This window comes from Pteronotus mesoamericanus, unplaced genomic scaffold (assembly GCF_021234165.1).
Source record: "Pteronotus mesoamericanus isolate MK-2021 breed Mesoamerican mustached bat unplaced genomic scaffold, CSHL_Meso_final contig_20, whole genome shotgun sequence".
Lineage (NCBI taxonomy): Eukaryota > Metazoa > Chordata > Mammalia > Chiroptera > Mormoopidae > Pteronotus > Pteronotus mesoamericanus.
Window position 1 is genome coordinate 14,236,831 of NW_026555085.1, and position 26,636 is coordinate 14,263,466.

Here is a 26,636-nt window from a genome sequence, read left to right on the forward strand (position 1 = left end):
TAAGTATTCTAACTCAGAAGGTATCCTAGTAAGATGGCTAAATTATTCATTTAGAAATTTTCAACTGAAGGAAAATACTGCTGGAAAAAAACTTTGAAAAAAGATGGGGATGTCAAAAAAAATGTTTAACAGTAAATCTGAATCACACATGCTTTAAAAATCCAAAAGGAAGAAAGATGAAATTATGAAAAGACGAACAATGAAATCTATTACATTACACACCAGTGAAGAAATGAAGTCACCAGTCTAGGAAAAATTCTCAAGGGAATATATTATAAAGGAAAAATAGGCTTTTACAACTGGACACCATCTGAGTTAAGATTAGAAACAAAACAAATCAAATTAAATTGTTTATTCCCCTAAACAGAATGTTAATCATTTTAAAGCTGAAGTTTCTTTTCTCATAATTGGTGAGTTGTTTTCATGAATCAGAAATGAGCAAGTTCATCAATAGAACTCTGCACAGAGACTGATCTGGCTGAAAGCATGAGTTAACACAAAACAAAAGGAAGAAAATCATTTCCTGAGTATGCCAAAATTTAATCACTGGTGGGCGGGGGAGAAACCCAGAAACAGATTTGGCCAAATTTGACTATAGTGAGAATACAATAGAGAATGAGATACAATTGCTATCCTAATTGCTATTTCAAATGTAATAAATGCTAATTCCTACTTAACAGGAAAAAGCAGAAATGTCTACACATTCAGAAAATTAATGTCTGTTTTCAATTCTTATCTTTAAAAGTCTACATAATTAAAAAATAAACAAAAACAGAAATCACCTTTAAAATAATTGTGGGTTCAAAATCTTTGAAAGATAAAGACCTGCAGAAACTTATCTCCTAAAGAACCTCGGCTGTACTTAAATTCAGTATTTCAAAGTAGCCTGAATACTATGACAGCCTCTTGGGCTTCAAAGAATGTAGAATAGCAAAATCCCCTGGAATCATAAATGCAAAACCTATAATTATGGTTATTTAACAAAATGGTTTCTGTTAAGATATTTGATGATGAAATTCCCATCCTCAGATGTCAGTGCCCAAATTTTAATCAGCCTTTACTCATGAGTAAATGCATTATAACTGTTATTTGATTAAATGTCAGTGGCCATTAGGCCCAGTGCTTAAGTAAGAAGGCTTAATGAAGGCATGCCACAGAGGGTGTGGAATGGATTACAAAGAAAGATGAAAAAAGGAGAACTGTTTTAATAACTTGGTGATGTGAGCCAGTGTTTCACCTCAAATAAGGTAACCACAAAAACTTTAAAGAAGCAAAGGACAACTTTGGCAGCAAGAAGGAGGGAAGATCAGAGGTAGTAAAATGGGTGAAGTCAAGTAAGGAACAATCATCCTAGGACAGCAGTTTTGAGTTTTATGTATGCTGCCTTGCTGATCTTCTCAACAACTGTGTGTGGTAGGAAGATTGGCTATTATCATGATCTCCACTTAACAGATGAAGAAACTGAAGCTCACCAACTCTCTGTGGTTTTTAAAATAATTTTAATTTACAGAAAATTTGAAAAAATAGTACAGAGAGTTCCTATGTACTACTCACGGAGCCTCACCACCCTAAACATTCCTCATCTCTTCTAATCTCAAAGGCCAAGCAGGGTCAGGTGTCTTTAGTACTGTACTGGGTTGAGACTTCCTCTGGCTTTTCATCAAGGTAAGACATAGTGCTGGAAAGATTTAATAATATTACTCCAAAATCAGTGCCCTTTTCACTATTTTACTGACTCCTATAACAAAAACTCCTTACTCAAATGTAAAATTTTCTATGTGGATATAGCTAGAATAACCCAAGTAAATTTTAGCCAAGTAAAATTAACTGAAGAGTTCAACTAGACATTACTAATTTGTGTTACAACTCTAGAAACCTGTGTCTTGCAGTAATCTAAAAAATTCTACCTGAAACGCACTTCAGTTGCTCTTATAAGAAACAAGCTTAGTTTCTGCAAAACTCAAAGCTCTAAAAATTGAGCTCTATGTAGTGTTAATAAGATCTAGAAATACAGCTTAACACAATTAAGTTATTTAATAAGATATAAGAGGACATGTTTTAGAATTATCTTACATAGTACCTACTGAAAATACATACTACAAGTTCTGAGTTTTTTTTAAAAACTTGGGGGGGGGAACAGTCAATATTAGATATTCCAATAAAAATCTCTCATATATGCTGTCATTTCTTTGACTAGTTCTGATCGTAGTCATTATGATATGACTGTATCTAAACTAAATTCCATTTGTATGTATAGGAATTTAGCCATGCTGTGTATTTTATAAAGATTAGTTTTTCAAAGATAGCTACTATTTCTTAAAGACACACTTGCTGGCTATTGGGCTAGGTACATTACATACATCATCACAAATCCTTCCCAAGAGTTCTAAGTTCTGAGACATTGGTCCATTAAGAAAAGCAAGATTCAAAAACATTAAGTAACTGGTCTAAGGTAACAAGGATGCCATGGACAAGATAAGGGATGGAACTGTGATTTATGTCTGCCTGTCTGACCCTAAATCTGATGCTCTGGTCATAATATCATGCAGACTAAAGAAAATATCAGAAAGAAGACAAGCATACCTCAGTTTGGTAGAAGATTAAAAAAACAACAACAACTCTTTCTATAATGAAGACTTTGTAATTCTTTGCGATGACTGAGATTCATGATTAGAAAAATGATGCCAAGGGAACATATATTGTTCATGGGCCAAACACTCTGAGAATATGTACAACATGTACGTTGTTAGTTTGTAGCTTTTAAATGAGAACACACTATTGTGACATAAACATGGCCTCATATACTTAGGTCATCTCCTTCAAGAGAAGACTCCACCAGGGAGGAGCAGGGTGAGGGGGAAAGTGGGAACAGAAGAGTTTAGTTAGACAGATTAGTTCAATAGCCCCGATGATCACTGGGGCAACAGGTTTTAAAAACCAGATTGTCCAAATGTTGCTGGAGAATTAAGCAACACTAAAATGAATAATGAAAATCTGCATAATGAAAACATAACCTTGCCAAAACAATGAATTGAGATTCTTTGTAGCACAGAAACAATCTTCTTAGAGTTCTTTATACTGACTTTTTATATTGTACATTTACAATATTATGAAATAAACTACAATTTGATTATACAGCTTTTTAAGAATACTCCTACTGTACCACATCAGGTATTCCACAAGATAGTTAAATGAAGCATGCCCTGTTACTTTGCATACCGTCCTTTGCATAGTGTTCTTTAGAGGGGGTAGAAAAAATACACTATCCAGTATCCAGATGGTACTTATTTTCTATAGCACAGTATTTTAATTTCTTAAGCAGCAGGATGGATCTTTTTATTAAAAAAAAAAATCTAAAACCAGATCCTTTCTCCTATTTTCCTATGGAATTTAAGGGATAGGAAACAAACTGATAAATGTTAAATGATTTCTTCAACCTTTGGTGTTTATAAGTTTTGATAAACAAAACTTTTTAAAGTAATGAGACTTAGGCTGAAACATATTAAGACATTAAGACTTGACCTGTGGCTATGACAGTTCTTTGAAAATAATAGGCTGCATGACAAGATATTCCTTTAATATAAAAAAGAGGCTTAACTTAATCAATTACCTGGGGAAGAAGTAACAAGGGAGAATTATCAGTGTGCTATGTTAAAGGTCTTAGCCTTGTAAATGTGGAGCTTTGGAACTGATAGTGAGAATCTATACAGAGCTTATGTTAGAGGGCTTGGACAAGCCATCTCTACAGCTTCCTTTACATATTAAACATGATGTGTTCACATGACAACTGATTATTTACTCTCATGATGTGGGAAAAATAAAGTTCATTTCACAACTTATGAATTCATTTTACTGGCATGAACTAAAAACAGACTGTATGAGAGAACCTAGATTTCTACCAGCACCAGGCAAAACAGAATCCAGTCATTGCCAAAGAGATTGGAACTATCAAATGACTTCTACTTGTGACTGCTAACTAAAACAAATTTTGTATCAGGCCAGGTCTACTCTAAGACACTAATTACTTTCTAGAAGTATATTATTCTCAATTTTATCAACCTACTGGGCTCATTTACAGGTTTTACTAGTTAAAATATTTTGGCTGCATACAATATGGCTCCAAATTAGAGTTGCTTGAATGATATATGTTTATTATATGATATAAATGAATTCTGGAGACAACTAATTCAGGCTTGAAATAACCACTTGAGGGTCTGAGTCTCCTCCAGCATCTACTCTGATATTTCAAGCTGTTGCTCCCTCTCATTTAAAAAAGTTATTTATTTCCTGCCACCCCCCCCATTTGATTGAGATATAACTGACACATAAAGTTGTGTAGGCTTTGTCTTTGACTTCATGATTCCAAATGGCTTCTAGAGCTCCAGGGATCATTATCTACACAAAGCGATCAAATATAAGAAAATAGATACACCCTTTCATTTTAATAAAAGGAATAGGAAGTCTGATTGAATACTTATGCTTACATTTCTTTGGCCACAACTCAGTCATATGACCAAACTGAGCTGCAAGGTAAGAAGAATGTGATATTTTGTCTGGATGGCAAATTATGCAGCTAAATATCAGAGTTTTGTGGCTAACAAAGGAGAGGATGGATACGAGTAGCTGTTTCTATCATGATGGTATGTGGTTGAAGTCATTAGATTTATGTGATCTATCATACTGATTTCCAGACCTCTAGGGAATCTGTAGGTTAAGTTGCTCATCTCACAGTGACTGAGTTCTCTCTTCTTTAATACAATTTTTATGTTCTGTAGTTCCGTGTGTATCCTGTATCTTTGGAAAGTCCTCAAATCTCTAGAAATGTTTCAGAGTCATGGGTTGTAAGATTTAAGAGATCAGACAACCTATTCAGTTTCATACTGGAATATAGTCTTAGTCTATTTGCAATGATTCTTATATAGAAGAAATATCATTGGGAGAAGCCATCAGTTCCTAACTTCTGGGAAACAGATACTTCAGAACTGTAAAAGTGTGTGTGAACCACTTCACCTGTAGCAATGATACAGCTCTTCAATCTACTGCATCGACTGACTTTATGCCTCCCATGCCTCCCACAGACGGGCGCTGTATTTAGGAAATCAGGAGGCCTTGTGATACTGATAATGAAAGAGAGACTGTGGTATTTATAAAAATCTGCACTTTCATAATAGATGAAGAAAGAAAAAAAGAATTCCAGGTAGTATCTTTCAGGCAAGTTGAAGGTGAGGAAGAGCACTGCCACTGGGGCTTCAAAATGCCTCCTCCTCAAGACGCTTCTTTCTGTAGTAAGTTAAGTCCAGTACAAGAAACCTAAGAAGATGAACCTCTGAACTTTACAAAAAAAAAAAACAAACCCAAACCACTATGCAATTCATACAAATGCTAAATATGAAGTCTGTCCTTTAAAAATGAGTAATATATACTCTAAAAGCTATTAGCAAAACTGTTTTTTAGAGAAGTCTATCTAAAGAGACTATAACAGTCAAAGGCATGTAAATGTTCTTTGAAAACAAAAACAGAAATGTTTGAGTCATATAAACATACATGAGCAGAACAAAAGGGAAACTTCATAAACAAGTAGCGTCAGTTATTTGTAAATCACCATAGCTTAGTTCTTTCTCATTGTCCTAGTCTACACAGAGTCACTTTAGGCAAAGCTAGATATTCTACAGTACAAGAAAAGTCTTCGTATTCTGATTAGAAGGAAATAATAGGGAGACTTAAAAAATGTAGGTACACTTAGTAGACATGTTTTAAGAATGATAGTATATATTTCTCAATGGCTAATAAAGGCAGCAGGCACCTTCAGTTGGTAGGGATTGTTAACATGCCTCCACATATTCCTTAGGAGAAGCTTGCTTATCCTATACCATTAACGGAAGGAAAAAAAAAAAAAAAAAAAACCCCTAGTAAGTCCCTAATAAAAAGAAATCAGATTTGGTATGCTTGTGACACTTCAAAGAACACATTATGTGGAAAAACAAAATAAACATTTAAGCTGGCAAATGAAAATGGCTTTGGAGCTTCAACATATTTGGCAGACAGGCAGAATTAAATTCAAGTAAAGTATGCAGAGAGACTAATATAGTATTTAAATATTTGCTTAAGTGATACAGTATTTAAAATAACATATTTGAAGAAATGTTTTTGTTGAAATGTTTTATGGTTTTAGAGAGGATATTTTTTAACAGAAAAGGCTTGACTGAAGAGAATTTTACTTTTTTTGTCCTTTTGTGAACTTTAGTGGGCTTTTAAAAAATATTTACTCTTTCATTAGCCATTCTCCTTTAAGTCTAAGATAATTACATAGTAGCCCCTGTATCTTTTAAAAGGAAATTAGTTTTAGATTATAAAAATCATTTTTGAAGTAGGACGTTGTGAAGCAGTCTCAAAATCAACTCTAGTACATAGGCGCACCTGCTATAAATGCTGACTGACTGGATGCGTGCTGCTATGGCGCTGTCTGCCTCCTCTCACTGCTCCTGTTTCTGCAAAGTCACCCCACAAACCTCCTTGTCAGAGTGGCACAGCACAGCCCAGCCTTCCAGCCACATTACCAGGTCTGGCCCTGGGCACCTGAGGCAAGCTGGGCCCGAGGCCCTTTTCTGAGATGGAAGTTGGTAATGCAGGGAGTTGCGTCTGCCTCTCTCCAGGTGCTGAGGCTTCATTGGGAACACCTGCTGATGGCATGTTACCCACCAAATAAAAAACGTAGCTCAAGAGGGAGAGAAAAATGAAGCCTATGTAGGGAGAGCAGCACAGATCAGAAACAGTGATCAAATAACTGATTTCATTGGTGTCTGAGCTGCAGTTTCAGAGGCCAAGCTGAAGTTCCACTCTTGGGTTGCTTAGAAGATACACATATTTACATGAGAAATTTGTCTATATGTAAAGTCTCTTTTAAACAATGTATCAAATGGATTATAAATGAATTTTTGAATTTAGCTTAATGTGTCATCCCTAGTGTCTGAATGAATCCGTGCTCTTCAGACTCTCTGTACACCAATCACAGAAAGAACAGTGGTAATTCTACTGAAGTATAACTCCTGTGATAACTCTGCATCATCATCCTGGGGGAAAAAAACTGACCTCTTTCTTATATGTAACCAACACTTTAATGGCACATTGAGTTAATATACATCTTTAATTTACCATCAGGATATTGCCAGTAGCTGGATATAAATTATAGAAAAGCCTAAACAAAACAATCATTAAGTCCTTTACTCAGTAGGAAATATGACCATCCTAAATAAACTTATGAGAAATCAGGCAGAGGTGCCAAATTTTTATTAATACTAGTTTCTAATACCAGTTTTTTGCTTCCAGAGAAAACAAGCTTGATAAAAGAGTTTCTAGAGGTTACAAGCAGTGCTGCCTCACTGAAAATTTGTAGATGAGTAAAGTCACATTTAAAACTAAAATACTCTGACTAAACTAAAAAACTAAAAACTAGAATCCTCCAACTTATAAATATACTATCTCCTAAAAGTGTGTCTTAAATTCAGAATGCATCTTCTCAAAGAAATACTGTCTTAAATAGTGTTTAGAGTCCCAAGTATTCTACAAAAACCTCTTTAACCCGTATGCAGCTGGACTATGCTCAGTTTATTTGGAGATCAGGAGGACCGTAATTAATTAAGGGAATTTTTCCTGTCACATGGACCAGTACTATGCAAAATTACGAAAACACAAAGCTGGTGTTGGACATCTTCTCACTGAAGTCTCAACTTCCTAGTATCTCTCTGGAATTTTCTCTTTCCCACAAGCACACAATAGAACACAGCACTTAATGTTGTCTACTCTTCAAATTTCTCTAAGATTTAATACTACTTTCCCTCTCCTCCTTGCTGACCAAAATTCTTTTAAAAAAGCTCCTTTTCAGCTAATGACTAAAAGGTAAGCAATCTGTAAATAACTGAGTGTCCTTGGCCCTTGAAGTGTTTTGTAAAAATTCTGAAAGTTACAGTAATCTCTTATCAACTAAGGTTTTCTAAATTGTGGGTTTACGATACTGAGATTTCACATTTGTAAAACAAATACGATGAAGCTGTTATCTTTCTCAATGTGTGATTTAGTTCACAAATGACCTGAAATGGTCAAAGGAAAGCAAAATGTCTTTATCAGCCTTGAAATAAGGGAGGCTCATAACCCTATACCTCCTTTATATGAAACTTTCCCACTACTTTCCTTTCCAAGAGAGTGCATGCTCCCAGGAGTTTTCTTCCTAGTACTTTCATTTTGTACCCGTGACCCTAGGCTAGTCACCTAATCTCTGCACTTCAACATACCTCATGGTAGACTGTAATATGAGTTAATACTGAAGTCAGGGTTTATTTATTATTTTGTTTGTTTTTTCCTTATTTTTTTTTAATGTTAGAGTTTAGAACAGTGTCTGGCATGTAGTAAGTCCTAGTCTCTGTTTTATTACTATTACATCTATTTCTCTGGTATATTACAATCTCTGGGGAGGAAATAACTATGAGCACTACTTCCTTCCCCCAGGATCTGTTACAGAAGCTGCCATCCAGTGCGTGGTCAAAGCATATTTATCAAATGGAAAAAAAAATACTAATTCATTTTTAAAGGTGACAAACTGAAATAAAATAAAATACAGTTGACAATTTGAGACACAGAGATTTAAGTTTCCTCAGAATTTAGAAGTAAACACTGAAAGATTTAAATTTGGGCAGACACTGAAATTATAAATAAAATATAAAGAAAATGGGCAGGGAAGCATAAACAATAGAAGGATAAGAAAAATATATCTGCTATGTCAATAAAGGTAAAAAGGGTAACCTCATCAATTGAAAGAAATTAAAGAAAAAATCTTAAGTTTGGGGCAAAACACAAACTTCCACTACATATGCTTTTAACTGGCTAAGAAAGATTAAAAGTAAAGACAGACAGTGCTAGCTATTGACAAGCCTAGCCATTCATTTGAACAAGAGAGTCAGTGTCTACTGATGAAGGGTCCATCAATGATGTGAAAAACTTCTGAACTTCTTCCTAATGTAGGACAATTAACTTATATGGTTGGATATTAAAGGAGATAGTTACAGTAACATCACAGCAGTGAAAGACTTCTTTTTAATATACCTCTCAGTTTCCATTTGATTAAGTGGGTAAAAAAATGTGGGATGTTCCAAATGACCTATTAGGATAACATCTATTTATAATTATTTTTAATTAAAAATTAAATACATTTTACAGGGATTGACACTGATACCCTCCATCAGCCCATATGTCCAATAATTGTATGTGACAAGTAAAAAGTCCTGAAGGAGAGCAATGCTTACACGTGGACAGAGGGCTGGCTGTGACAAAGTTGTACATTTGTTCAATTTGAGAATGTCACAATTTCTTTCACCTTCCTTGGTAGTGGAGGATGTTTTCTTTGTGCCAATATATATTAAAAAACCCACCAATAGAATCTTTGCATAACTTTAAATAGAGATATACAATGAACAAAAAATCCTTTATACTGCCCAAAGATTCACAGGTTATCGCCAAGCAAAGTAATTAAAAGTGATATAGACCTTAAAGAGAAATGAATGTTTTTCTTGTTTAAAAGACAAGTGTTATAAAATTTGCTGAAGTTTTCTGTGATGATCATTGGGTGTTACTAATAGATATTAAAAAAAAAACATAATTTGTATACCCCTTTATAGGTAAAAGTAGTAAGAAAGTGCTTTCTAAATGATGACGCATCTGTGATTTACAGATATTTGGGAATATTTTCAATATTATTAATTTGTATATTAATATGTATATTAACATATATTTATTGAGCACCTACAAAGTAGCTACACACTGTTGTGGGTACTGGAGATATTGCAGTAAACAAAACAAAGCTCTTGCCCTCCTGAAGCTTAGATTCTAGTGGAGGAAGACAGACAATAAACAAATACAGAAAAGATTTAAATGTGAAATGCTATGAACAAAGGATAGTGGAGTAAGCGAACAGAAAGAGTGGGTAGGAAAGGTATCTCTTTTGTCTTAGTCTGTTCAGGCTGCCCTAACAAGATACCACAGACTGGGTGGTTTAACAACAGCAATTTATTTCCCACATTTCTAGAGGCTGTAACTAGCAAGGTCAGGTTCTGGTGAGGGCTCTCTTCCTTAGTTGCAGACAGCTGGCTGCCTTCTTATTGTGTCCTCATGTGGCAAGAGAGCTCTGGTGTTTCTTCCTCTTCTTATAAAGGTAATCCCATCCTGACAGCCTCATCCTTATGAACTCATCTAAACCTACATATCTTCCAAAGACCCCAGTCTCCAAATACCAATACATTAGAGGTTAAGGCTTCAACTTAAGTATTTGTGAAGGGACATGATTCAGTCCATAGCACCCTTCTATTGCATGGTTGGGGCAGGTCTCTCTAACGATGTGATATTTGAGCAGAGATTTGAGGGAATCAGAGGGCTAGAGAACAGTACTTGAAAAAGTCTGCAAGAGGCAACGTGCCTATCCAGTTTGAGCAATTACTGAGGGCTAATATCTGAGAAAAGATGGAAAACTGACCAATGTACAGGGTTGAGCAAAAGTAGGTTTAGTTATTCATATGGAAAATAGTACAATTATTAATAAATAATAATACGAGAATAAAGTCTTTCACATACTCACAGCTGTAAACTTACTTTTGCCCCATGATGTATTTGCAACAACAAAGGTTACTAGTGCCCTTAACAAGAGCAATTTCTATAGGGTTATGGGGATGAAAAAGTGATTCAAGTGCATTCGAAAGAGAATGGGAGGAGAGCAAATACAGTTTTTTGAGACGTTCTACTTTGAAGGACAACAGATAGATATAGGTGGAAGTGTTTTTTGTTTTAAGGCGGGGAAACTGCAGAGGGAAATCATAGCGAGCATCAGGTGGTGTGGTAGGGACTTGTGTAAGTACTCTTTGGATTGCTTCTTTTTTCTCAGAAAGAGGAAGCAAGGTGTCAGCAGAGCAAGGACAAGAGAAGTGCAAGAGGTCTAATGAGAAATAAGGTTTAAATGATTATCAAGGTCAGTGGGACAATAAACATACTAGAGATGTTCTAAAATTGCTGGGCAACACTAATGGCTATTTGAAGTCCTTAGTTATAAATCTGAAGTGAGGCTAGTCAGCTTGATTGTGTTTTTCTCTAGTCATGTTCCACTACTGGGGTATAGATATATTTTGGTTATGAAATAAGCAACAAATTGGACTTAATCACAATTCAGTTTTGCTAGGGCAGGTGTAAGTGTGAGCTCCCAAATTTTTTAATGATGAGGGTCTGTAATTAAAAAAAAAACCCAAAAACGATAGACGAATGATGAAAAGGAAGTGAATACTATTAGTAACGATGAGCTAACATATATATAAAAATTTCCCTACTGTGTCCATGAATCATTTGTAAAAAGCCATCAAATATTAGGACACTAAATAAATTCTAATAAATTCCTAACACTAAAAATAACATCTGACAACCTGACTACTGTGCAATAAAGCGACTAAAACACCTGACAGAAGCAGAAACAAACAAAACATCCATACATTTGGAAAGTATGTATCTCTATATTTTAAATATTCTCCTATATAAAATAGGCCAAAGGGAAATTCAAAATTGCAATTAAAGAATAGTTAAATAATAGAATTGTTACATATTTTTCAAGCCCGTAAGCTATATTCAACTCCAGCAAAGAAACTTTATAACTTGAATATTTCCACTGTTAAATAAAACTTTTGCTATTAAAAATGAATGCATTTAATTAGAAAATGCCTTTGTTCAGTTATTTCCTTAGGATAGTATCTAGAAATGCAATTTCTTGATCAAAGGATATAAAACATATATTTTTTAAAGTGATATTGATATTGCCATACTTCTCTCCAGAAACTTCTTGCAACTTATGTTTCCACTAATATGTTGCATAGTCTATTTCTTTAGGCCCAAATAAACACTGAATAATTCTTCGTACAATTTAAACAAAATATTCTTTCTAGCTTAAGTGAAGTATTATTTTCTCCTAGCTTGGTTTGGTTTCTGGGGGTGAGCAGTGGGAATAGGGGATGAGATTCAACATTATTAAAATGTATTACAAATGGTTTATAAATTTCCTTACAGTTGTCTATTGACTCAGAGAATCCACAACTTTTTGAATAATTCCTGAATATAACCAGCTGGCCTATGGTCATTATACTGTACGAAAGTATCCAGATCCCACAAAATTGGATGAAATGATTTAAAAGAACTGCTTAAGGTGATGGGAAAAATGCCCTAAAATTTCACTTGAAGCATTTTTTTAAAAATGGAGAACAATAACTGTCTTATTAGGCTATTTTATTTTATTAATTGTAATGAACTCATTGTAGGGCCATAAGAAAAAAGTCTTCCAAGATTCAAATATCCTCCCCACTAAACCACTGGACAATAGGAACTTCAAACAGAGCTTTTGTCTAGGATAAAGGGTTTCAATCTTTCTCCTTCCCTTTTCCTTCTCCCTTCCTCCCCCGCCTCTCCTCCCCCATCTACTTCTTCCACTTCTAGTCTCTCCTTCACTTGGAAAATATCTCCAAATTCAGTAAAGAAATACAGTAGTATGTTTGGAGATATTTATGTACCAAATTTTTGTAAATAGAGACTAATTTTAAATTACTTATAAGCTCTGGTAGAACTTCTATATAATAAGGCATTTGTGTTTTTACCAAAGGTTGTCACTTCTGTATTTAATGCTTCTCCATTTTTGAGAGAAGGTCTATAAACTCATTATTAATGACTGTCTTCTATTTGAGGTGCAGAATAACTACAAGAAATGGCAAAACACTGTCCTTTGTACATGAATATAAGGGCCATATAATAATCATGTATAATTATTCAGTAGTGACTGAAATAATTAATGATTAATGTAATTTAACTTTAAATATGAATTCAATCCCATAGTCTATCAAATATAGTAGTATAAGAGGCAGATAAACACAAAAGTAACTTGTGAATCTGGTGAGTTATTCCTTAGCGTTAGAAGGATGGAGTGAAACAATAGTTTGCTATTGAATGAAGTAAAATGAATGGGGATGCAAATTTCCATGCCATAAAAAATTCTATAGTAACTTAATGCTCCTGCAAATTCAAACTATTTTCAAAGCATAAATCAGCCAATAACTACAAGAATTGTCCAGAAGAGGTATTTAATGTATCTGAGAGTTGAATAAGTACGTTATTATTTAAAGATGTTAAGTTATAAAACCTTATAATAGCAAACACATGAGAAAAAGTAGGTAATATTTATTGCCAAATGTTCTGAATTGGCAACTTAATAGAATAACCCAATAGTCACAGATGGTACTGGTCCACCTGAAAAAAATATCTTCTATTTGAAACTGGAATTGATGCTTAGTATCTTCCTGTAGACAAATTTAGAACATTGCCAGTCAATACTGAAGCAGTATGGTTAGAAGAAATTCTATAGCTAGAACTGTGGAAAAGCCACAACTATAATTTGAACAGGAAGTTATTCAAGCAATAAAAACCATTAGCAAATGGCAAACACCTATACCAGATTAGTTGAAGAACTCCTGATACAAAAGTTCATAAAGATTCATAACTAATCCTTTTTCCATTTCTGTGTGAGTCAGAAGAGATGACTGATTTTATATACTACCTGGAAACTGCATTCTTTAAGCAAAAGAGAAAAAAATTTCAAACCATCCAAAGGATAGATTAATAATATTCACATATATAAGCTATAAAATTATACCTATTTGATTCACCTTATTTGAACAAATATATGATGAAAGTTTATGATTTCAAGGAACAGTGCTAGGTACAGAAGATATGAAAGTAAATAAAGTAAGTCCATGCTCCCAGGAGCTCATTCAGTAAGTTAAACTAAGCAAACACAACTAGTTATAATTTATCACATACTAAAATATTTCAACTGAGATGCTGTGAAATAGAGAAGGCTCAGGAAAAGGGAAGGAAAGTGAATGTTTATTTAGGAAACTACGAGTACAAGGGGATTCCTTACGTAGTGTGTATGTGCATGCATGCAAACACATGTGTTTTTGGGACTGGGGAGCAGGAATAGCAGAAGATGAGGATAAAAAGGCTGGCTGGGGTCAGATTTTAAAAGACCTATTAGTGCCATGCTAAGGAGTTGAGACTCTTTTGTGCAGAAAATGGAGAGTCATGAAAAGCAGAAGTTTGGACTGATGCTTTATGAAAAAGATAGTTCCCAATAGACATCCAGACACAACGGATTACATTCCGTTGGATGTCTGATTTACAATCACTAAAGTATTAGTTTAACCTAGAATTCTTATTTCCGCACGAAAAATATAATGACCTAGGAATAAGTCTAACTGCATTAAACAGCTTGGTTTCATGATTTACCATTAAGTGGTAGCAACAATAAGAAATGAACTGAAGGTAGCTCCTTAGCATGGATGTAAACAAAGGAATAGAGGGAAATTATCTATACCAAGCAAGCAATGATCTGTTAATTCCACTACATAAACTAGAGCATTACAAAGACAAAAATCTTGCCACAGAATACATTTACTTTCATATTTAGAAGTATTAACTTATTGAGATTAAATCAATAAAGATAAATAAAAGCCAGACTATGTAACAACAATCTGCCCACCTACTGTGGGGAATGTGGGTGAACGAGAAAGAATAGAGAAATATAATCCACAAAATATTTAAGGCAAAAATATTTTGGTTATTACAACAACCACAATTTGAGAACTATAAACATTAAATGTAAATTAGTGGTAAATCTTGTGGTATTCTTAAATTCGATGATATTTTAAAACTCTTCTCTGCCAAGGTGTTTTATAAACAAGTTGGTATACTGATCTCTAAGAAAAACCTTGAAATGTATCTTTTAAAAGAGAAAGATTTCATTTTAAAAAGAACAAATTGAAATAATTTAAGAAAATATTGATTCTATAAAAAACTTAATTGAACAGTATAATCAGATGTGTTAGCCAAATATCCATTTATACAAGACTAAACACAGCAGCCCAGTAAGACCTGCACACATGCATTACCACTGGTAGGCACAAGAATGTTTAGATTGTAGTGCCTGTTTATATCTTTACCCCAAGAAATATTTCTGTGCCTTACTAAAGTTGAAACTCCTTGATGTGAGGAAGGTGAAAATAAATGGCAATCATTGTTCCTGTATTTTCTGACCAGGTCTTGATTTAAAATATTCTGTCCCCATCGAATCAGAAATCCTGATTAGGGTTAGGGAAAACACAATTACTATGACTGTAGTTTCAATGCTATCACCATGTATTTTGCTCTCCAGTAGACTAGTGAAAGGGCAGGAAAAGGAAATCATTTAAATTTCACGCAGAGACTAACAGTAAAACATTCTAAATAGAATTGAGGCTAGAAAACAAAATGGGAGTAATACTAAAATTTTTATCAGAAAGATGGTAGTCATTTGACTTTTGCTCTAAAAGTTTTCTATAGCAAAGCATAACCCTAGAGATTAAACATTGAATAATGTTAAAGAATGATTAAGCCAAAAACCCCAACCACTTCTAGTTTCACAACTGGTAAGTGAGGAGTTCTAGTTAAAGCAGAAGTCTGACTCTGCCCTCAGATAGAGCTCATAGTTCACATGGTTACGAAAAGCCTAAAAGAATCCCTTGAGAACCATCTGTCAAATATGACAATATTAAGCTACAGAATGATGGGACCTGGGTAAGAGGTATTGAATGTTCTAGTTTTGTAAGATCTGTAACTCTTTTTATGAAAAAATGTCTTTTCCAGAAGACATCTTTCCTAAGTTTAGACAAGTTTTTACAACAGTGTATACATGCATGTTCACCATTACATAATCAGAAGACAGCTACAGGTGTGGATAATAAGCAATTTGATAGAGTGTATAAAGTCACAATGGAAATCAGTTTTAGAGCTACACATTACACCTATCTTTGGGTTCTCTTAAGGTCATGTAATACTCTCTGTTCTGCAATTTCTAGGCCAAAAAAACCATAAGTTACATTAATTCTGCTCTGTGTAGCTAGAAATACCAAGGTTTTTTTGGAGGGATTTATATTAATATTCGCTGAAGAGTGATTTTTAGAGTATTTTTAAATCATCTGAATGAAAATTACCTTCAAAGGAATAACAAAAACATAGCATTCTCCTGATGGATCTCTTTCAGAAACTAAACTGGACACATTATGTTGCTTCATGTTTTAAAACGTACCCTAATTCTGTTCTGTTTTACTTTGTGTCCTCATCAGCAAACCACATTGAAGCTAATTGTATAGCCTGGTCTAAAGTTAATCATAAAAGTTTCTTACAGAATATGCTTTGCTTTAGAATAAACTAAACTTCAAGTAAAATAACAAGTGAAACAGAAAATATATACCTTCATCAAACAACCAATAATCTACTAAGAAGATTCAAAATTTAAGATATTTAAGATCAATTATAGTAATGCTAAGAATAGCCACTATTTCTTGACTCTTTAGTTCCCTTACCACAGTACCTAGTTATCTTTTGATTTCCCAGTTATTACTATAGGTTGTGAGGGCAGAAACCAGGACCTACCTAATATGCTGACTGCCTTATAAGACTCCCAATAAGGAAATGCTGAATGAATTAAAAAATTGAAGGATAAATGGATGAATTATTGCTTGAATTCAAAGGAAATAATTTCCATGCATTCTACCATGCTGTCTCTTAGGGAAAACTTCCTTGAGATCTGAGCAGTCAAAGTGATAATGCAGCACTCTATTCATTCTTACTCTTGCCATGGAAAGGTCCTTTATATATAAGGACCTTCATGGCTGTCTTTCCAGCATCCATCCCTTTTTCTTAAAGCTCCAGGGATCCATGGTTTTGTGACAGGCCAGCTGACAACACCCCTCAGCCTTAGGGATGGAGCATGTGGTTTAGGTTAAGACAATCAGAACGTGTCACCTTACTAGCTACTGTAGGTGGTAGGGGTTTCAGGAAATCTTGTGATCTAATCATTTTCAGAGTAAAACCTGGGGACAAAGGCATTTCTCTCTCTCTCAGAACCTGGATCTTCTATTGCATGAGTGCTTCTATGAGGTTAGTCAGTATAAAGGTTAGGCCAACAAAAACAGAAAAGGGCAGGAAAAAGGGAATTACAGGGAAATGAAGCTACAATTCCAATGAACCTCAATATCAAACACTTTGAAGCCAAATCTACCTCTGGCTGTGTACATGAACTTACACATTTCCCTAATTGTTTAATTCAATTTCATATTGGCTTTTTGTTCATTGCAATAAAAACATCATATAAAATATTAACTATTTTAAACTCCTTATAATAGCTCTGAATAGAGTTGGTTGACAGGGTTATATTCTTCTACTCCTTAATTGTATAAACCAAGTCTATTTAATTTGCTTCATAAAGCATATCCTGCAGCAGTACATAAAATAAATGATTCTGATGGAAAAATAAAATAAAATGATAAAATAAAATAAAAGGGAAACTCTTGACTTTGTAAGGTATATAAATGTCTAATCACTGTTATAAACCTGAAACTAGTATTCTGCATGTCAACTGTAATTGAGAAACACATTTTTAAAAAATTAAAATTAATAAAGAAGACAAACTTAAAAACACTTGAATAAAGGAAATCAACTGAGGATTATAAGAAACATAACACAAATGACAAATAAATATGTAAAATCAAAACAGCCTAAATTTACACATTCAGTTCACTTGCAATCTCATCATCTAATGACAACCACTGTTATTACCCTGCTGGTATGTTTCCTTCTAGTCTAAATTTCTGTGTGTGGGGGAAATAACATTCCCTTACCATTGGGTAAATAGAGTTCTCTTGTTCCATTTCCACTATTATTAATAACACTATGATGATAGCCTTGTGAACATGAATGTGCATATGAACAAAATTTCTGATTATATTTTTAAAGAAAAATGACCAAATATGGTTTACTTTGTTGAAGTGTATGATTGCTTTTATTGCTTCTAATTGATATTTTAAAACAGTTTCTGCTTTTTATCAATCTTTATCTCCAACAAAAGTTAAAGTGCATCCAATCCACCTTATTCTTGACCATTCTATAAACGAAAATGGCACTGGTTCATTACAGGTAAGCAGATACATTGTAGTTTATTTTTATTTCTTCTTCTGTGATTTGTCCATTTATATTCTTTGCTTTTAATTTTTATGGAAGAATTAATTTATATTCTTCCATAATTTTTGTATAGAAATGTATTATTCTTGACTAAAAGGTCTATATGAGAAAACATTATGCCTTATTTTTACATTATTTTGCCTTTTGATTGTTGTTTTTTTAATGACATATAAAAACTATGTGATTTTTATGTCATTAAATTTGTCTTTCCTTTTCGATTCTCCCTGCCCTCCATACACAGCCCAAACTGGGCTCTGAGTATCCTTTCAGAAAGTTTTAATAAATTTTATATATACTATTCTTATTACTGTTATTATCTAAATAGTCTTTGGTAATAATTTTTAATTTATTTGTTATTGGTCCATTAGCTGTTTTTATGGTTTGTTCTTCTTTTTAAATTTTCACCTAATGTGGATTTTGTTTGTTTAATCTCCCCTATTACTTAGGTTTTCTTTTTTTGATTTGGTAAGGTAATACGCTTAGAAATTTGGACACTTTTGGAATCAAATTTGTGTTTGTGTGAGGAAGACTTCTCACGGGCAGTAAAATCATGGTGTTTTGCAATGTTTTTCAATTGAAAGAAAAATGAAACCCTTTCTTTATTGATGATATACAGATCCATTATGTAAAACCAAAGCTTTTCAGGCTGAAGATGTGTGTGTATGTGGAGGGGGCAGGGAGATAGAGGCTAGAGCCCCAACAAACCTCTCCTCACCTTCCCCAAAGAGGACCTTGGCATCTTTGGAGTTACCTGGGTAAGATTTTAAAACTGTTGCTCACTTCCAAAATGTTTTATATGCATCTATTAGATAAACTTAAATTTTTATTATTAAAATATTTTTCCCCAAGTCAATTTGTTAAATACGGAGAATGGTGTGGTTAGTCTCCACAATGAATGCATTTCTCTGACCTCTTCCTGCACTAATAGAACCCTTTGCATGGAATATTTCAATTCTCTGGAGTTTTATGATGAAGGCAGCATCTTTTAGTAACAAATTACTGACTATGTTTCATTTTAAAGCTTTTTCCCTTGAATTCTCTTTTCTCTGAACTAATATTGCTACCATTAGTATCTGAGTTTTATATCTCCTGGTTGTTCTTTCACTTTTACATTTAAAAAGATCTAATAAAATTGTATTTCTGTTCTTACAGATGCAGGATAACCATACATATATGGACATAGTATAAGTACGTAAATATATGCATAGTTTTGTACATGATGTATACACATTAACTAGAGCTTTCTAGTATATAAATTCTGTATTTTAAAATCCTATATACATTTAAATATTAAACTTTTCTGGGTTTGTTTTTAACTCAAGCTTTTCAATTTTTTTGGTATTTGTAAACACTTACTGTGATTACTCTTTTTTCTTTTATGATAAATCTAAGGTAGTATTTTTGAACTCTTAAATCCTTAAGGGCATTTCATTTTACTTTATAATTTTATAAAATCATGATAGGTAGAAAAAAAATAGTACAAAGAACACATTTAAAGAATAGGAGACGTTAGAGAACTTCTATAGTCATCCACCTCTTGGCTTCTTCAATGAATTTTTTGTCTCCTTAACTCCAAAGCTGTAACACTGGGATTCAAAACCACCTGGGATCATAACCTCATTCCACTTGGGGCATAACAATGGTATATACCGGATTTCTCTGGTCATTTTATCTTTATGAGAAAAATCTGTGTTTTTAAATCCGTGCCCAGTCACTTCAGGTTGTATTGAGGTGGCCACCTGCAATCTTATTCAATTTTAAGCAAACTAAAAAAATTGGAGAGAATCAAGATGGCAGAGGAGTGAGTGGAAGTCACACTGACCTCCTCCCAGGACCGATCTGGAATTACAATGAAATTGTGGAGAAATCACCTGGAACAAACAACTGAACAATAGCGAGAGAGGAGCCTTATAATCTTGGACAGACAGAAGAATCAGCTTTAACATGACCTAACTGGTAAGGAGTCTGGTAGAGACTCAAGAAGGCAGGTGGGGCATCCATGGGCGGCAGCACCAGAAGAATATTGAAACAGCCAGTTGGATCCCCTGAAAAGAGTGAGGTCTAAACCATAAGTGGGGATCTCCAGTCTATAGAACCAGAGCCCAAAAAGTACACAGATAACAGGCAGCTGCAAAAAGCGGCAGGGCTGCTCTCTGCCAGAGACAGGTGGCTGGAGACAAAAACAGCCATTAAAGGGTCAATGCATAAAATTTTATTTGCAGCCACTTACGTTGATCTCTGGCAAAGGTGAGGGCAGAATGGGCTAGAGATGCCTGAGGAGAGTCTGGGGAAAAAGGCTGTGGGGAGAGAACTGAGAGAGTAGTCAGAGGGATCCCGGTGCTGACTCCTCCCCCATATGGCAGCTGCCATCTGGCTCAGGCAGACCACTCCCCTGAGTGGCAGCAGCGTGAGAGGACACAATAACCCCACCCCTTAAGAGGGACTTTGCCACCCTGTGGTGTCTAAGCCTGAGTGCTGAGTGCAGAGTGACAAGATTTACAGCTGAAGGAGAGAGTCACAGACAGTAGATTCCTGGAAGTCTCGAACAGACTGCCTAAGGTCAGTTGGGGTCAACATCTGACATCATCAGAAGCAGATCTAGAAAGAAAAAACGGTGGTCTCCCACCATAGACGTTCATACCACAAAGTCAGGAAATCAAGACAGACCAATTTAAGAAGCAGAAGCAAAAGAAAAAGAGTCTCACAAATAATGTGAAGACAAAGAAACACCCCCACTCGAAGGGAAAGGAGGAATCCCCACAAAGGGAACTCAATGAAACAGACATAAGTAAACTGTCAGATATTGAGTCCCAAACAATGGTTCGAAGGAAGCTCAATGAGCTCAGTGAGCTCAGGGAGAATTACAAAACACTACAGGGAAATGATGAGGAACTTACTGCAAACTATACTGGTATGAAAAAGGACATAGATTTTTATTTTATTTTATTTTATTTTATTTTTTTAATTAATTTATTTACTTTTTAAATACATTTGTCTCTGCCTTCCCCCCACCTCTTTCCCTTTGCCCCCCCCACCTTCCCTCCCTCAGCTCTTCCCCTTTGGTTTTGTCCATGAGTCCTTGCTATATGTTCCTTGACTTTCCCCTTCCCTTCCCTTCCCTTGCCCCCCCCTTCCCTCTTGTCTCTGTTGATTTCTTTTCCTTTCAGTGTTATAATTAGAATTGTAAAAAAAAAAAAAAAAAAAAAAAAAAAGAAGGAAAACAAAAACGATTATTAGGAGGTAAGAAAAAGAATGATGAAAAGCATGTGTGAGGGTTTGCAGTGAAAGCATTGGTGAATTTCCCAAGGACTACATTTCAGCTGTTTGTCTGCAGTAAACAAAAGAACAAGATATCCTATTGCCATGTACTGTATTTCCATACCTTCCAGCAGTAGCGATGCTCAGTTTTACTTGTCAGTGGAAAATAACTAAAGCAGGCCATGAATAACACCTTTTATTTCCTATGTCTCCAATACCTAGTGTATATGTCTGTATATAATAAATGTTCACATTTTTGGCCTTATGCTACCTAATATACTCAAACTCAAACCTGAAATCCCACTTTTGTCTATTTACCTTCTTTTACTTATTTACTTTTTTTTCTAATAGTTACAGTACTAATAGTTCTTATTATTCCACAAATACATATTAATAATTAAAATAATCTTATGATACTCTTAAAAAAAAAAAGAAAAAGGACATAGAAACTATCAATAAGAGGTAAGAGGAAATGAAGAAGACCATTTCTGAATTGAAGAACACAGTAGAAAGAATAAAAAGCAGGCTAGATGAAGCAGAGGATTGAATCAGTGAGCTCGAGGACAAGGTAGAAAAAAGCTTCCAGAAAGTGCAAGAAAATATAAAGACTCAAAAAGAATGACGAATTCAGGGAAATGCAGGACAACATGAAATGTAATAATATCTGTATAATGGGGATACCAGAAGAAGGAGAAGAGGAGCAAGGGATAGAGAACCTGTTTCAAAAAGTGATGATGGAAAATCTCCCTAGTTTGAGAAGAGAGTAAGTCACATAAGTCCAGGAAGCACAGAGGGTCCCATCAAGAGGAACCCAGCGAGCCCCACTCCAAGACACATCATCTTTAAAATGGCAAATATCAAAGAAAAACAGAGAATTATAAAGGCAGCAAGGGAGAAACAGGTAGTTACATTTAAGTGTAACTCTGGAAGGCTAGCAGCTGACTTCCCAACAGAAACTCTACAAGCCAGAAGGGAATGGCAAGAAATAATCTAAGTCATGAAAAGCAAAGGCCTGCAACCAAGACTGCTCTACCCAGCAATGCTCTTGATTAAAATGGAACACGAAATAAGGAGTCTTCCAGGCAAAAGAAACCTATAAGAATACACCTCCACGAAAACAGCACTGCAAAATATTCTAAAGGGACTGCTTTAAGAAGATGAAGAAAAAGAGTCTATGAATACCTAGTTCTTTTGTAGTCACCAATACTTGGTATTACCAATATTTTTAATACTTATTAATCTCATTGTGACAGTGATGTGTTATTTTCATTGTTACTTCATTATTTGTTGAAACTAAACCTGTTTTTGTATATTTCTTGCCTATTTCTATTATTTTTCAAAAGCTTTAAATGAATTTTTGGTATTCTTTATCCATTTTTTGATTAGATGTTTGTAGAGTTTCCTGGGGGGGGGGGGGAAAAACAACACAAAAAAAGATTAACCCCTCTTTAGATATGTTGCAAATACTTTTCTACTCTATTACTTGTCATTCAATTTTTTTATATGTATATTACTGTATAGTCTTAAATGTTTAATATAGTCATACTGTCAATGTTTTACTTTATAGCTTCTGGGTTTGAATATTTTACTTCAGGGTAAGAAAAATATTATTTTGTATTTTCTCCTAAAACTCTAAATTTAGATTTTACATATTGATTTTTAACTCACTGGAATATGTTTTGTCGAATGTGTGAAATAAGGCTCTGTAATTGTTTTATTTCAAGTAATAGTGGTCCATGAACCTTATTTGTTGAATAACCTTTATTTTCCCCATTGATCTGAAATATCAACTTAATCATATATTACATTGCTAGACAGAGATATACATTTGTTTGTAGAATGCTCATTTTATTTCGCTGATCTACTTGATTATTTCTGTGCTGGTGTCATGTTGTTTTAATTGCTGACACTTTACAATGAAATAAATTTTTTAATATTTATCATGGATTTTGACATTTAAAAAATAAATAAATAAAATCAATCTGCATTTAAAAAAAGAAAGAAAGAAGGAACTCCTACCTTTTGTGACAACATGGATGGAACTGGAGAATATTACGCTAAGTGAAATAAGCCGGTCGGTGAAAGAAACACACCATATGATCTCACCTCTAAGTAGAATCTATTCAACAAAATAAACTAATGAACAAAATAAACGACAGGAATGGAAACATGGAGCAGACTGAAAGTGACTAGGGGGATGAAAAAGGAAGACAATGGTGGAAAGAAGGAGAAGGGACTATACAAATAACATGTATGAATGACCCATGGACATGGACAACAGAGTGGGAATTGACTGTGGGAGAGTGAGCAGGGTGGGATGTGTGGAGGAGGGCAAAGGGGAAAAAACGAGACAACTGTAATAGAATAAACATGATTTAAAAAGAAAAAAAAGAAAAAACTTATCTGCCCTAAATTTTATGTATTCCATTTCACTTTTTCTCTAGATTCCAGTATCAGGCTTTGGACTTAAAAACACAAGATAAACAGTCACTGGAGATTTTTGGCACCAGAATCTGTTCAAAGGCTGTTCCTTCTAGTGATTTCCAATCTTTGCTCCCTTGTTTACTTTTATCAATTTGAGGATCAGTCAGAAGGTAGAGTTCACTCAAATTTTTAAGCATTTATTTTTATATTTCCTTCACAAATCTAATGGCTGCTTAGATGAGATTCTTTACTTGATCAATGATAGACTTGAGCTTCTCAGGTTCTTTCACAGTAGAGCAGCTGGGTCTTAGGCCAGGCCCTTCTGTGAGTGATCCTAGCTCCTCTGTTAAGAAATTCCAAATGCATCTTTCAGTGACCTTTTCTTCCCCTTTGGTTGACACTGCCACAGTTAGTTGATGAGAGCTCAAAAATTTAAAATGTAACAAACAGAAAAACATACCTGTGTTATTCTGAGGGGAGGTTAGGAGAGGATGAGAGGTGTTAGAGGGGAGTTATATTTATCTGCATTATTATGCTTACCATTTTCCTGCTTCTCTGTCCCACTCTCTCAAATACACTAAAGCAAATCTGAATATTATTTAATCTTTATTTGATTATTTAGAAGGATCTTTAGAGATCTTTATTTGATAATTTAGAAAGATCTTTAGAGATTGTGGCTCATAGTTCTCTACCATACATACACCCAAGTGTTAAAAATGTATTGCTGGAGTCAAAAACAAACAAACAAAAAACAGACAGACCTATCATGAGGATAGACTAGCAAAGAGAAAAGGATATAAAAGTTCAGACATTTTTATATTTAAAATCGCATAATACCTATTGTTAATAATTAAATTATGAATTCAATACAAAGCCAGGCTCACATACAAATCAGCTGAAAAAAATAGTAAAAATCTCTGTCTCGTTTTTTTTTTATGGTTGCTCAATGTTTTGAGAAAAAGTAAGGGTCCCAAGTGAGTTTTTATGCCTATAAATTTTTTTCTCTTCAAATTACACTTAAGTGAAAAAAAAAAAAAAGACAGCAATAATAAGCTTTGCTGGTAGGTCTTTTCCATTTTCATACATTCTAGGAGAGAAGGTAGTAAACAGAGTTTCTGCAACTGTAAGTGATGCTTAGAGGAAAATTAAATCACTGAGTGATGCCAGGACTGATTATCCTACTGCACTTTAAAAGCAAGAGATTGCAGCCTGTGAGTCCAAAGTGGTTTCATATGGACTGCCACAGTTGTGGTTTATGCTTGAAACTATAACCTGTCAAATTAGAAGCAGGCAAGGCCTATGCTCTTAACGGTTCCACTTTCTACTGTCTACAGTTATGTCTACAAGGTCAGCACTTTTTATTCAGTTCAACTATGTTATTTGGAGGAGTAGAATCTCAAAACTACTCTTTTTTATCTTGCTTAGAGAAGATTTTAATTATGATATAAAGCTTAGATAAACCACCAATCTAATTTTTATTATATATATGCAGCAGTCTTTCATTGCAACTGTTTTTATCAATTACTGATATTTTATTATCCCAGTTAACACTAAGTAATGTATAATACAACTAAAATGAAGAAGTATATAAACTGCTTAAGTTTCCAAGCTTTTTCTATCCTGAAGTTCCAGATATTTTACTGACTTTATACCTTACTGACTCATCACTTTTCCAGGCTTACAGTAGCCTGCTATTATGAGCTTAGTGTTACAACACGCTCCACTTCTCTTCTCCTTGATTGTGGAATGCCCTTCTGGGCAATGGGCTCAGTTGACAGTGATCTTCTCATCAAAATTGTCGAGCTATGTGTTCAATTTTACTAATGTTTTATGTAGAGTCCTTTCTTAATGAATCTTTCTTTATGCCCATTTGTATAATATAAAAATGTTTTCAAAATAAAGCATAAACAGTATTTGCTCTGTCATAAGTGAAACCATGCCACTAAACAATCATATCCTGTTTAGGTCATAATGACATCAGAAATAGATGTTTATCATCTACATCGGACAACTTAGCATGTTTTTGGCCCAAGGCAAAGTTGAACTAAAACCATTTGCAGTTGCCCCAAACCAAGATAACCACACATTTCTAAGGTAATTGATACCTAAGAAGAACACTGCCTTTAGATCACAGTTTATGATCTAAGCATACTAATTCTTTAAAGAAGGCTGTTAAAGTTTATAAACCATGTATGTCTATTGGACTTCTTCCAAAATTTAGTATGAAATAATTATATTCTTAGCATGCATAGAAACTATGATAAAATAGGTACTTAGCACGATCTTTCAGAGTTCTCAATTTACCTCTCTTGCCTAATTTAAAGAAAAAGGAAAAATAAGAGATTTTTCTTTTATATGTAAAAGTATAATGAGAAGAAGAATGACAAGAATAATGCCTTGTATTTTGGAAGGCACTCAAATGAAATCAATCATTACTTTTATTTTTCCGAAGTATTTAAGGAAACAATTTTATGAAGAGAGAAGCTAAGGTAAATAGAAGGTGTACAATTTTCATATTTATTGTTAAAACATATCCAGGGAATCCAAACACATGTCACTAACTTTGTATTACAGTGATATAAAGCATGTAATTGACCCAGATACTACTTTAGCTAGTGAGTACAACCATTCTGGCCTGCAACTACTGACTGAAAAATAGTTCTTTACGCTACATGCCAGCTCAAATGCAGTTAGAATTACCTTTGCTCACAAAGCTAACTGGATCAGTTGAAACAAAAAATAAGGAAATATTTAATCATGAATTAGCATTTAAGGAATAAAATAGTATCAGTAGAAGTATGATGTAGGAAAAAAGAAGGAAGCTGAGGGAG

The 26,636-nt window shown here is 34.3% G+C and overlaps 1 protein-coding gene across 2 annotated transcripts in view; it reads right to left on the reverse strand.

Moving 5' to 3' along the window:
• Positions 1 to 26,636, reverse strand: part of SUPT3H (SPT3 homolog, SAGA and STAGA complex component) — a 485,803-nt gene that overhangs the window by 125,313 nt on the left and 333,854 nt on the right. The window lies entirely within an intron of this gene.